The sequence below is a fragment of the Eleutherodactylus coqui genome, chromosome 6 (genome assembly GCF_035609145.1).
Source record: "Eleutherodactylus coqui strain aEleCoq1 chromosome 6, aEleCoq1.hap1, whole genome shotgun sequence".
NCBI classification, from domain to species: domain Eukaryota; kingdom Metazoa; phylum Chordata; class Amphibia; order Anura; family Eleutherodactylidae; genus Eleutherodactylus; species Eleutherodactylus coqui.
Window position 1 is genome coordinate 48891441 of NC_089842.1, and position 11927 is coordinate 48903367.

Genomic DNA, 11927 nt, shown 5'->3' on the forward strand with positions numbered 1-11927 from the left:
ATATTAGAGATGAGCGAGCACCAAAATGCTCGGGTGCTCGTTACTCGGGACGAAATTTACGCGATGCTCGAGGGTTCGTTTCGAATAACAAACCCCATTGAAGTCAATGGGCGACTCGAGCATTTTTGTATATCGCCGATGCTCGCTAAGGTTTTCATTTGTGAAAATCTGGGCAATTCAAGAAAGTGATGGGAACGACACAGAAACGGATACGGCAGGCGAGGGGCTACATGTTGGGCTGCATCTCAAGTTCCCAGGTCCCATTATTAAGCCACAATAGCGGCAAGAGTGCCCCCCCCCCCAACAATTTTTACTTCTGAAAAGCCCTCATTAGCAATGCATACCTTAGCTAAGCACCACACTACCTCCAACAAAGCACAATCACTGCCTGCATGACACTCCGCTGCCACTTCTCCTGGGTTATATGCTGCCCAACCCCCCACCCCACCCCCCCCCCTGCATGACCCAGTGTCCCTGCGCACACCAAATTGTCCCTGCGCAACCTTCAGCTGCCCTCATGCCACACCACCCTCATGTCTATTTATAAGTGCGTCTGCCATGAGGAGGAACCGCAGGCACACACTGCAGAGGGTTGGCACGGCTAGGCAGCGACCCTCTTTAAAAGGGGCGGGGCGATAGCCCACAATGCTGTAAAGAAGCAATGACAAATCCAATCCTGTGCCACCTCCATCTGGAGCTGCACACATGGGCATAGCAATGGGGAACCTATGTGCCACACTCTATTCATTCTGTCAAGGTGTCTGCATGCCCCAGTCAGACCGCGGTTTTTTATAAATAGTCACAGGCAGGTACAACTCCGCAATGGGAATTCCGTGTGCACCCACAGCATGGGGGGTTCCCTGGAACCCACCGGCTGTACATAAATGTATCCCATTGCAGTGCCATGGACAGCAGAGCTAACGTCAGATTAAATGCAGGTGGGCTTCGGCCCACACTGCATACCCCAACCTGACCGGGGTTTTAAATTCATAGACACAGGCAGGTACAACTCCCTATTGTGAAGTCCCTGTGGACCCACAGCATGGGTGGCTCCCTGGAACCCACCGGCGGTACATAAATATATCCCATTGCAGTGCCCAGCACAGCTGAGGTAATGTCATGATTAATGCAGGTGGGCTTCGGCCCACACTGTATGCCCCAGTCAGACTGGGGTTCTTTAGAAGTGGACACATGCAGTTACAACTCCGTGTGGACCGACAGCATGGGTTGGGGCCAGGAAGCCACCGGCGGTACATAAATATATCCCATTGCAGTGCCCAGCACAGCTGATGTAACGTCAGCTTTAATGCAGGTGGGCAAAAAATGAATTGGATTACACTGTAGGCGAGGGCCCCAAAAAATTGGTGTACCAACAGTACTAATGTACCTCAGAAAAATTGCCCATGCCCAACCAAGAGGGCAGGTGAAACCCATTAATTGCTTTGGTTAATGTGGCTTAATTTGTAACTAGGCCTGGAGGCAGCCCAGTTAAAATAAAAATTGGTTCAGGTGCAAGTTTCAACGCTTTAATGAGCATTGAAACATATAAAAAATTGTTTACAAAAATTATATGACTGAGCCTTGTGGGCCTAAGAAAAATTGCCCGTTCGGCGTGATTACGTGAGGTTTCAGGAGGAGGAGCCGGAGGAGGAGGATGAATATAATACACAGATTGATGAAGCTAAAAGGTCCCCGTTTTTTATGGTGATAGAGAACGATACTTCCATCCGCGGGTGCAGCCTACGTATTGTTTAGGTACTGCTGCTGTCCGCTGGTGGAGAAGAGAAGTCTGGGGAAATCCAGGCTTTGTTCATCTTTATGAGTGTAAGCCTGTCGGCACTGTTGGTTGACAGGCGGGTACGCTTATCCGTGATGATTCCCCCAGCCGCACTAAACACCCTCTCTGACAAGACGCTAGCCGCAGGACAAGCAAGCACCTCCAGGGCATAGAGTGCGAGTTCAGGCCACATGTCCAGCTTCGACACCCAGTAGTTGTAGGGGGCAGAGGCGTCACGGAGGACAGTCGTGCAATCGGCTACGTACTCCCTCACCATCCTTATACAGTGCTCCCGCCGACTCAGCCTTGACTGGGGAGCGGTGACACAGTCTTGCTGGGGAGCCAGAAAGCTGTCAAAGGCCTTAGAGAGTGTTCCCCTGCCTGTGCTGTACATGCTGCATGATCTCCGTGCCTCCCCTGCTACCTGGCCCTCGGAACTGCACCTTCTGCCACTACCGCTGTCGAATGGGAATTTTACCATCAGCTTGTCTGCCAGGGTCCTGTGGTATAGCATCACTCTCGAACCCCTTTCCTCTTCGGGTATGAGAGTGGAAAGGTTCTCCTTATACCGTGGGTCGAGCAGTGTGTACACCCAGGAATCCGTAGTGGCCAGAATGCGTGTAACGCGAGGGTCACGAGAAAGGCATCCTAACATGAAGTCAGCCATGTGTGCCAGGGTACCTGTACGCAACACATGGCTGTCCTCACTAGGAAGATCACTTTCAGGATCCTCCTCCTCAGGCCATACACGCTGAAAGGATGATAGGCAAGCAGCATGGGTACCCTCAGCAGTGTGTCAAGCTGTCTCTTCCCCCTCCTCCTCATGCTCCTCCACCTCCTCCTCCTCCTCCTCCTCCTCAATGCGCTGAGATATAGACAGGAGGGTGCTCTGACTATCCAGTGACATACTGTCTTCCCCCGCCTCCGTTTCCGAGCGCAAAGCGTCTGCCTTTATGCTTTGCAGGGAACTTCTCACGAGGCATAGCAGAGGAATGGTGACGCTAATGATTGCAGCATCGCCGCTCACCATCTGGGTAGACTCCTCAAAGTTTCCAAGGACCTGGCAGATGTCTGCCAACCAGGCCCACTCTTCTGTAAAGAATTGAGGAGGCTGACTCCCACTACGCCGCCCATGTTGGAGTTGGTATTCCACTATAGCTCTATGCTGCTCATAGAGCCTGGCCAACATGTGGAGCGTAGAGTTCCACCGTGTGGGCACGTCTCACAGCAGTCGGTGCACTGGCAGATTAAACCGATGTTGCAGGGTGCGCAGGGTGGCAGCGTCTGTGTGGGACTTGCGGAAATGTGTGCAGAGACGGCGCACCTTTCCGAGCAGGTCTGACAAGCGTGGGTAGCTTTTCAGAAAGCGCTGAACCACCAAATTAAAGACGTGGGCCAGGCATGGCACGTGCGTGAGGCTGCCAAGCTGCAGAGCCTCCACCAGGTTACGGCCGTTGTCACACACGACCATGCCCGGTTGGAGGCTCAGCGGCGCAAGCCAGCGGTCAGTCTGCTCTGTCAGACCCTGCAGCAGTTTGTGGGCCGTGTGCCTCTTCTCTACTAAGCTGAGTAGTTTCAGCACGGCCTGTTGGCGCTTGCCCACCGCTTTGCTGCCACCCCGCGTGACACCGACTGGTGGCGACGTGCTGCTGCTGACACATCTTAATTGCGAGACAGAGGTTGCGTAGGAGGATGAGGATGAGGGTGGTTTAGTGGAGGAAGCATACACCGCCGCAGATACCAGCACCGAGCTGGGGCCCGCAATTCTGGGGGTGGGTAGGACGTGAGCGTTCCCAGTCTCTGACTCAGTCCCAGCCTCCACTAAATTCACCCAATGTGCCGTCAGGGAGATATAGAGGCCATGCCCGCCTGTGCTTGTCCATGTGTCCGTTGTTAAGTGGACCTTGGCAGTAACCGCGTTGGTGAGGGCGCGTACAATGTTGCGGGAGACGTGGTCGTGCAGGGCTGGGACGGCACATCGGGAAAAGTAGTGGCGACTGGGAACCGAGTAGCGCGGGGCCGCCGCCGCCATCATGTTTTTGAAAGCCTCCGTTTCCACAAGCCTATACGGCAGCATCTCCAGGCTGATCAATTTGGCTATGTGCACGTTTAACGCTTGAGCGGGCGGTTGCGTGGCGGCGTACTTGTGCTTGCGCTCAACCAGTTGCGCTAGCAACGGCTGGACGCTGCGCTGAGAGACATTGCTGGATGGGGCCGAGGACAGCGGAGGTGAGGGTGTGGGTGCAGGCCGGGAGACGGTAGTGCCTGTGTCCTGAGAGGGGGGTTGGGTCTCAGTGGCAGGTTGGGACACAGGAGTAGAGGCAGTGGTGCAAACCGGAGGCGGTGAACGGCCTTCGTCCCACCTTGTGGGGTGCTTGGCCATCATATGCCTGCGCATGCTGGTGGTGAGGCTGGTGGTGGTGGCTCCCCGGCTGATCTTGGCGCGACAAACCTTGCACACCACAGTTCGTTGGTCATCTGCACTCTCAGTGTAAAACTGCCACACCTTTGAGCACCTCCGCCTCTGCAGGGTGGCATGGCGCGAGGGGGCGCTTTGGGAAACAGTTGGGGGATTATTCAGTCTGGCCCTGCCTCTACCCCTGGCCACCGCACTGCCTCTTCCAACCTGCCCTGCTGCTGCACTTGCCTCCCCCTCTGAAGACCTGTCCTCAGTAGGCATAGCAAACCAGGTGGGGTCAGTCACCTAATCGTCCAGCTGCTCTTCCTCCGAATCCTCTGTGCGCTCCTCCCTCGGACTTACTCCAATTACTACTACCTGAGTGATAGACAACTGTGTCTTATCGTCATCGTCCTCCTCACCCACTGAAAGCTCTTGAGACAGTTGCCGGAAGTCCCCAGCCTCATACCCCGGACCCCAGGAACTTTCCAAAGGTTGGGCATCGGTCACGGCAAACTCCTGCGGTGGGAGAGGAACCATTGCTGCCCATTCTGGGCAGGGGCCCGAGAACAGTTCCTGGGAGTCTGCATGCTCCTCAGAATGTGTCATTGTAATGGAGTGAGGAGGCTGGGAGGAAGGAGGAGCAGCAGCCAGAGGATTCAGAGTTGCAGCAGTGGAGGGCGTAGAAGTCTGTGTGGTCAATAGATTGCTGGATGTGCTTTCTGCCATCCACGACAGGACCTGCTCACACTGCTCATTTTCTAATAAAGGTCTACCGCGTGGACCCATTAATTGTGAGATGAATCTGGGGACCCCTGAAATTTGCCTCTCTCCTAATCCCGCAGCGGTCGGCTGCGATACACCTGGATCAGGAGCTCGGCCTGTGCCCACACCCTGACTTGGGCTTCCGCGTCCTCGCCCGCGTCCACATCCTCTAGGCCTACTCCTACCCCTCAGCATGGTGTATTACGAGTAGAGCAGAAACAGAACGCTGTAATTAAAGGTGCCGCTTATTGGCCTGTGGTTGGAGGCTGACTTCACTTACGGAACGCACAGCAGAGCCAGCAAACAATTTTGCGCACGCCTGCACTGTGACGTAGGTGAGTATGACTCAGCTAGTGGAATTCACAGTGCAGAAGCGGTCAAGTGGCCAAAGGCCACTAGTAGGCCCTAAGTATTTTGGTTCTATTTTTTTAAATGCAGAGCTGGTACAGCAGACAGATACTGTAGGCAGCGTATATTATGTATACTGTTTCCCTCTGGCGGGATGACGGCGGTGATGTAACGGAGACAGCAGAGCCAGCAAACAATTTTGCGCACACCTGCACTGTGACGTAGGTGCATATGAATCAACTAGTGGAATTCACAGCGCAGAAGCAGTCAAGTGGCCAAAGGCCACTAGTAGGCCCTAAGTATTATGCTTCTATATTTTTAAATGCAGAGCTGGTACAGCAGACAGATACTGTAGGCAGCGTATATTATGTATACTGTTTCCCTCTGGCGCTATGTCAGCGGTGATGTAACGGAACGCACAGCAGAGCCAGCAAACAATTTTGCGCACGCCTGCACTGTGACGTAGGTGCATATGACTCAACTAGTGGAATTCACAGCGCAGAAGCAGTCAAGTGGCCAAAGGCCACTAGTAGGCCCTAAGTATTTTGCTTCTATTTTTTTAAATGCAGACCTGGTACAGCAGACAGATACTGTAGGCAGCGTATATTATGTATACTGTTTCCCTCTGGCGGGATGACGGCGGTGATGTAACGGAACGCACAGCAGAGCCAGCAAACAATTTTGCGCACGCCTACACTGTGATGTAGGTGCGTATGACTCAGCTAGTGGAATTCACAGCGCAGAAGCAGTCAAGTGGCCAAAGGCCTCTAGTAGGCCCTAAGTATTTTGCTTCTATTTTTTTAAATGCAGAGCTGGTACAGCAGACAGATACTGTAGGCAGCGTATACTATGTATACTGTTTCCCTCTGGCGGGATGACGGCGGTGATGTAACGGAACGCACAGCAGACCCAGGAAACAATTATGCGCAAGCCTGCTGTAACGCTTAGCTGGGTATTAATTAGCAACTACTACCCCCAGCAGACACCGTATGCAGCGTATATTATGTATACTGTTTCCCTCTAGCGGGATGACGGCGGTCATGTAACGGGCACAGCAGAGCCAGGAAACAATTATGCGCAAGCCTGCTGTAACGCTTAGCTGGGTATTAATTAGCAACTACTACCCCCAGCAGACACGCAGTAAACTGAAGACAGTCACAGGCAGCCCAAATATAGTATTTTTCCCCAACTTTTTTGAAAAAGCCCACTGCCTATATAGCCAGTATACCTCTTTCCCTGTACCACTGCCCTGCCTCACCAGTACTGCCCCTATACTGAGTAAAATGACTGCAGACTGAGGACGCTATGGTCTGCACGCCCGATATACAAAAAAAAATGTGCAACACTGCTAAAAGCAGCCTCAACAGTACTGCGCACGGTCAGATGTGGCCCTAAAAAGGACCGTTGGGGTTCTTGAAGACGAATATAACACCTAACACTCTCCCTATAGCAGCTACAGCAAGACAGCACTTTCCCTGATCTCTGTCACCATGCATCTGTGCCAAGCCGTGGGCGGGGCAGATTTTAATACTCGGGTGTCATCTGATCTCCCCAGCCACTCACTGCAGGAGGGTGGGATAGGGCTGGAACGTCACAGTGTCAGGGTAAAATATTCTAAGTACAGCACCAATCAGGCCCACCCCACTTGCCCCGTTGCCGGCCGTAAGAATAGACACCACACGGAGGTCTGGTATAGTTTCTCACACGGGACATGGCTCTCGCTGTCGCCGTCGTGCTTTATTACAGATTACATGAGATCTTATACCCTTTGTCCCATCACCAGCAAGGGGTGATGGGCTCATAACCATATATGGGAAGTCCGGATTTCCGGCCTGAGACAGTGAAAATTATGTACATAGTTGAACATCTTAATATCTTGCTACGGCGCCTCTGGCTTATGTACAGAAAATCACGTATTCAATTAACTCCAGTGCAAAGAATCACCCACTCAATTCTAAGAAAACGGCCAAGCATGCATTCTTCGTATCTCTCCACTTTAACCTTCATCCTTCGTCTGGTTCCTTTGGACATTCTTCCTCTGTTTGCCTAGCAAAGCATCTTGGCATATCTGATGTAAGGCGATGTATTAAGTTTTTTATAGAGTTAGTACAAATAAGAATAAAGTTAGTATACATAAAAAGAAAGGCATATAACTATATCTATGTAAATGTATATATTCCAGTGTTTTCTTTTCTACCTACAAGGATATATATGTATCCCTCTCAAACCCCCCTAAAAACTTAATATGGAGATCAAGTACCAGGCCTTGCACTCTTCCTCGGTCGTCTCTCCCTTACGTCAGGGTTTCTCCACTGCCCGTAAGTCCCTACTCCTAAAGGGGAGGGATCCCTACCTCACCTCAGAAGGAGGCCATGGATTCCCTGGGCTTATTTCCGGGCATCCATACCCTCTATCTGTACGAGTTAACACCCCAAAGGGTGTGCCCTCGCCGGAACCTAAGGTCTTCTGCACTTTCCCTAGGCAAATGGGAAGTCCACTGACAGTCCATCTTATGAGACCGGGGCGGCACAGTACTAGTCCATTTCTCCATTTTTCTGGTAACGTATCTGGTTGGCATTATCGGAACTGGCTCTTCATCTTTTTCAAACAAGGGAAATTTTGGTGTCACATTATCCAGTCCCTTACTCATACTCGTTTTGATCAAAGGGATAATACACATACAGGAAATTACATACCCCACCTCTTTCTGGTAAAATCATATCCAGGGCCACTCTAGGGCCATGGATGCAGTGGGCCCTAACTGGTCAGCTAACCCTTGTAAAGCATCTCTGGTGTAGTTTACAAACCTCTGCTGATTGGAATAGATATAATTCATCCAATCTACATTATTATTAACAGTGACAATAACAAATAAGGACTCAAAACCTGCTTTAACCTGATCTCTAGAATTAAATTCATCTGGCACCTCCCTTGGCACTCCTATTACATCTATGTATACATGTGGATCAAAGTTACCACCTAGAGCGTCAACGTCTCTCTTAGCAGGATGCCGTGTTGGATTCTCACCCTCAGTGTAGTCTTCATATTGCACATTTGATTGTATTAATTTGTTCTGAAACAGGGGGCTAGTGTACAGTAGTCAAAGGTGTGTGTTAGAGGAATTGTACCACATTATAGCATGTAAAGGATATGCAGGATCATGAGTTTTTTCAGTGCGAAGTGCGGATCCAAGTGGGCTTTCCTTCGAGCTTGACTGCAGTTGGGGTGGTGAGCAACATCTGGTAAGGACCTTTATACTGGGTTTCTCTCTCAAACTTTTTCACATAGACCCTGTCACCTGGTTTCAGATTGTGACACTCATCTGTAGGACCTGGGAGAAAAGCAGAGACTACAGAATGCATTACTAACAATTCCTTAGAGAGGCCTATGACAACATTAACAAGAGAATCATTCCCCAAACTCTGCTACTGAGGCATGTACCCTCCTGGAGAAAAAGAAAAACTAATAGAAGACACTCAATTCAAGATTTGCCCATTTCCTCCATTGCCTTTTGTATCTACTTTCCCACTACTCCGCAGATGGTAGGGTGTGTGAAAAACCTGAAATATACCCAAAACAGACATGATATGTTGCATTATTTCACCTGTGAAGTGTGTACCTTTGTTTGACTCAATCACTTCCGGTACCCCGTATCTGCGGATTACCTCATTCATGAGCTTCTGTGCGGTTACCTGCTTATTTACTTTGGTAACAGAGTAGGTCTCCAACCTGAAAAGACATCAACAACAACAAGCACATATTCATGCTTCCCAACAAGTAGGAGCTGAGTGTAGCCAATTTGCAATCCCTGAAATGGGTAGAGTGGTCTAGGCAAGTGTTATGTGGCAAATTTACTTCTGCCCTGTTGCTTACGGCAAAGATCATGCAAAATTGGACAAATGATGCAGCAGCTACAGAAAACCCAGGAGCCACCCGTCCTCGTTCAAGCGTCGACATCATTACTGCTTTGAGAGGTGCGTCTTTCCGTGCGTCAGCTGGGCCATCATTGGGCACAGGGACTATGGTAGGCAAGTGCTGTTGACTGTTCACCATACGCCGTCCCTTTTTAGTCCATTTTTCCTTTTCTTCCTTGCTGGCTTGTAACTGTAAAGTCTTTAGCATATCAAAGTCCAAATTTTTAGTCAAAGTCCAAGTTTTAGTCAAAGTCCAAGTTTTTATCAAAGTCCAAGTTTTTATCAAAGTCCAAGTTTTTATCAAAGTCCAAATCTTTATCAAAGTCCAAAGTTTTGTCAAATTCTTCTTTTCTTCTTTTCTTCCACGGCTTGAGGGCCACTGCCTTTGCTGTGTGGTCTGTGATGGCGTTGCCTCTTGCTTCTTTGGTGTAGGAATTGGTGTGAGCTTTCCACCTTGTCAGGTAGAAGTAGGGCCTCCATGAGACCGCTGCATCATTCTTAATTGGCTGTTCTGCTGAGGTAAAAAACTGTCTGGCCTTCCATGTTGGGCCTTAATCATGAGCTATGCCAAATGCATACCGGGAGTCAGTGTAAATGGTTGCCGTCTTACCTTCCTCCACTCTACACGCCTCAGCGAGGGCTTTTAGTTCCGCTTCTTGTACTGCGACATGCGGAGGCATTCTGCTTTTAGGACATCTTGTTGTGTAACCACTGTATATCCAGTGTGGAGTTGTCAATCACCCTGGTACCATCTATAAAAAAACAACTCAAAATATGCATTATTAACAAGGGCTTTCAGTAACTCTTTTAAAACTTAAATTTTCTTGTTGCATCACTGCTAGACAATCAGGCTGGTATTCTATTTGAAAAAGATCAGAATCTTGTTGCAAAAAATTTAAAAATTTAAAAATGGCTTGCAAAAAATTTAAAAATGGCTGACTTGCAATACCTAGATCACCTATGCCTTCTCCTCCCCCCCTTTGAACCCGGGTACGCAATTGGAAGAATAGTAGCCGGGTTTAAGGTAGTACAACATTGTAAAAAGATTTGATGGAAGCAGATAAGGCCTGTAAGATGTTAGCACCTATAACAGAAACATGAGTTACATCGGGGAAGAATAACCTACAAACATCTACTAATATTGGAAATGTGAGATCCCTTTAAGTGAATTCATTATTAGTCTGTTCCTGCCTGCAATGTCTTATAAAATCTGAGACAGGAGAAAAAAAAAACAAAAAAACTTTTACTAGCTGCTCAAAATCCTCACCCCCTCCCTTGGACAAGAGGGATGAAACATTACGTACTATTACATCATCTAGCTCCACCCCTTCGGTATTGGCTCCGTGCGTCTCTTTTCAGAACTCATTTCAGCTTAACAGTCTACACGTCCACATCTCAACCAAGCAAAGTCCCATGCATGGGGAGGACTTTTATCCCCAGTCATTACCTGCATCACACATTCCACACAGCCCGAACACGGGTCACTAACTCTCATCCATCCATGCGCTCAAGTCTGCCCCGTCACCCCCTATTGAAGGTGTACCAGTACATACAGATGCACAGACAAAAAAGTTTGACAAACATACATACATCAGTTGAAAAACATTGAGGCGAGTGCTATAAAGTACATGATTCTATTGAGATGAGATTGTGAATGAGCGCTATCTTTGACAAATTATGTGAAAAAAGTTTGCCGAGTGACTGAGACATTCTATCTTTTTTATCTACTTAAGCTATTATATGCTGTATTAAACGCTAAAGTATTTTAGAATCTGTGGGTATTTTTCAGCCCCCCTTGTCTCTCTTTCTCTGTACTTCTCTGTATTTGACCCTGAACAAAAAGTGAAGTCTGAAAGCCCCCACCTTTTCAAAACAAACTGTTATCTCTCTACGAATATGAAACACAGACTGCATAAGTTGTTTCAGCTTAACTATTGCCTGCATTTGAACTCATAATTAACACATATCCTGGGACCTTGCAACATTCATTTTCAACCCCTGTATAAGTAAGAATATACCTCAGAAACTGCCACACTTCCTGCCCACCAAGACAGCACAACCAATCAAATTCCTTTCAATTCACTCCAAGCAAGCAGAGATATTTTCCAGGGTCAGTATTTCATTTTCTCTCGCTTCGTTATCTTCTTGACCTTGAAAAGCTTACACAGACTCGCAGCTACATGTCAACAAAACCGTCTCTTCTAAAAGCAAGCTCAGTTAACTATTTGCACATACAGTATATACATATATATACACACACATATATCCATATCTATTATCTATCTTGTATTATACACATTTTCTTCTTTCTCTCTACCAACAAATCACATGCATTGTAACTTTCTTCTCGACTTTGCTTGTTCCCCTTATTTCTCTCCCCTACCTAACTGCCAATATAACCTTCAATAGACACTCTCCTGACGCCCTCTTGATCACTTACTGTACTTTTCAACATTTCACTTACGGATACTTTCTTAAAAAAATAATGTGTACATACAACTTTCTCTGACTGTCTCTCTCTCTCCTCCTAGCAAACCTTGGTCTTTCAAGGCGCCTCTTGGTCCTAAAGACCTCCCTCCCAGACACCATTTTTTGTAATCTACCGTGCGGGTCGGTGTCACACATTTTCATAAGTTTTCTTTACATTTTACAAATTCATCCGCACGGCGGCAGCCCTTGAGGGGCTCTATCTTCTTTAATAAGATCTTACGCATATTAGAACAAC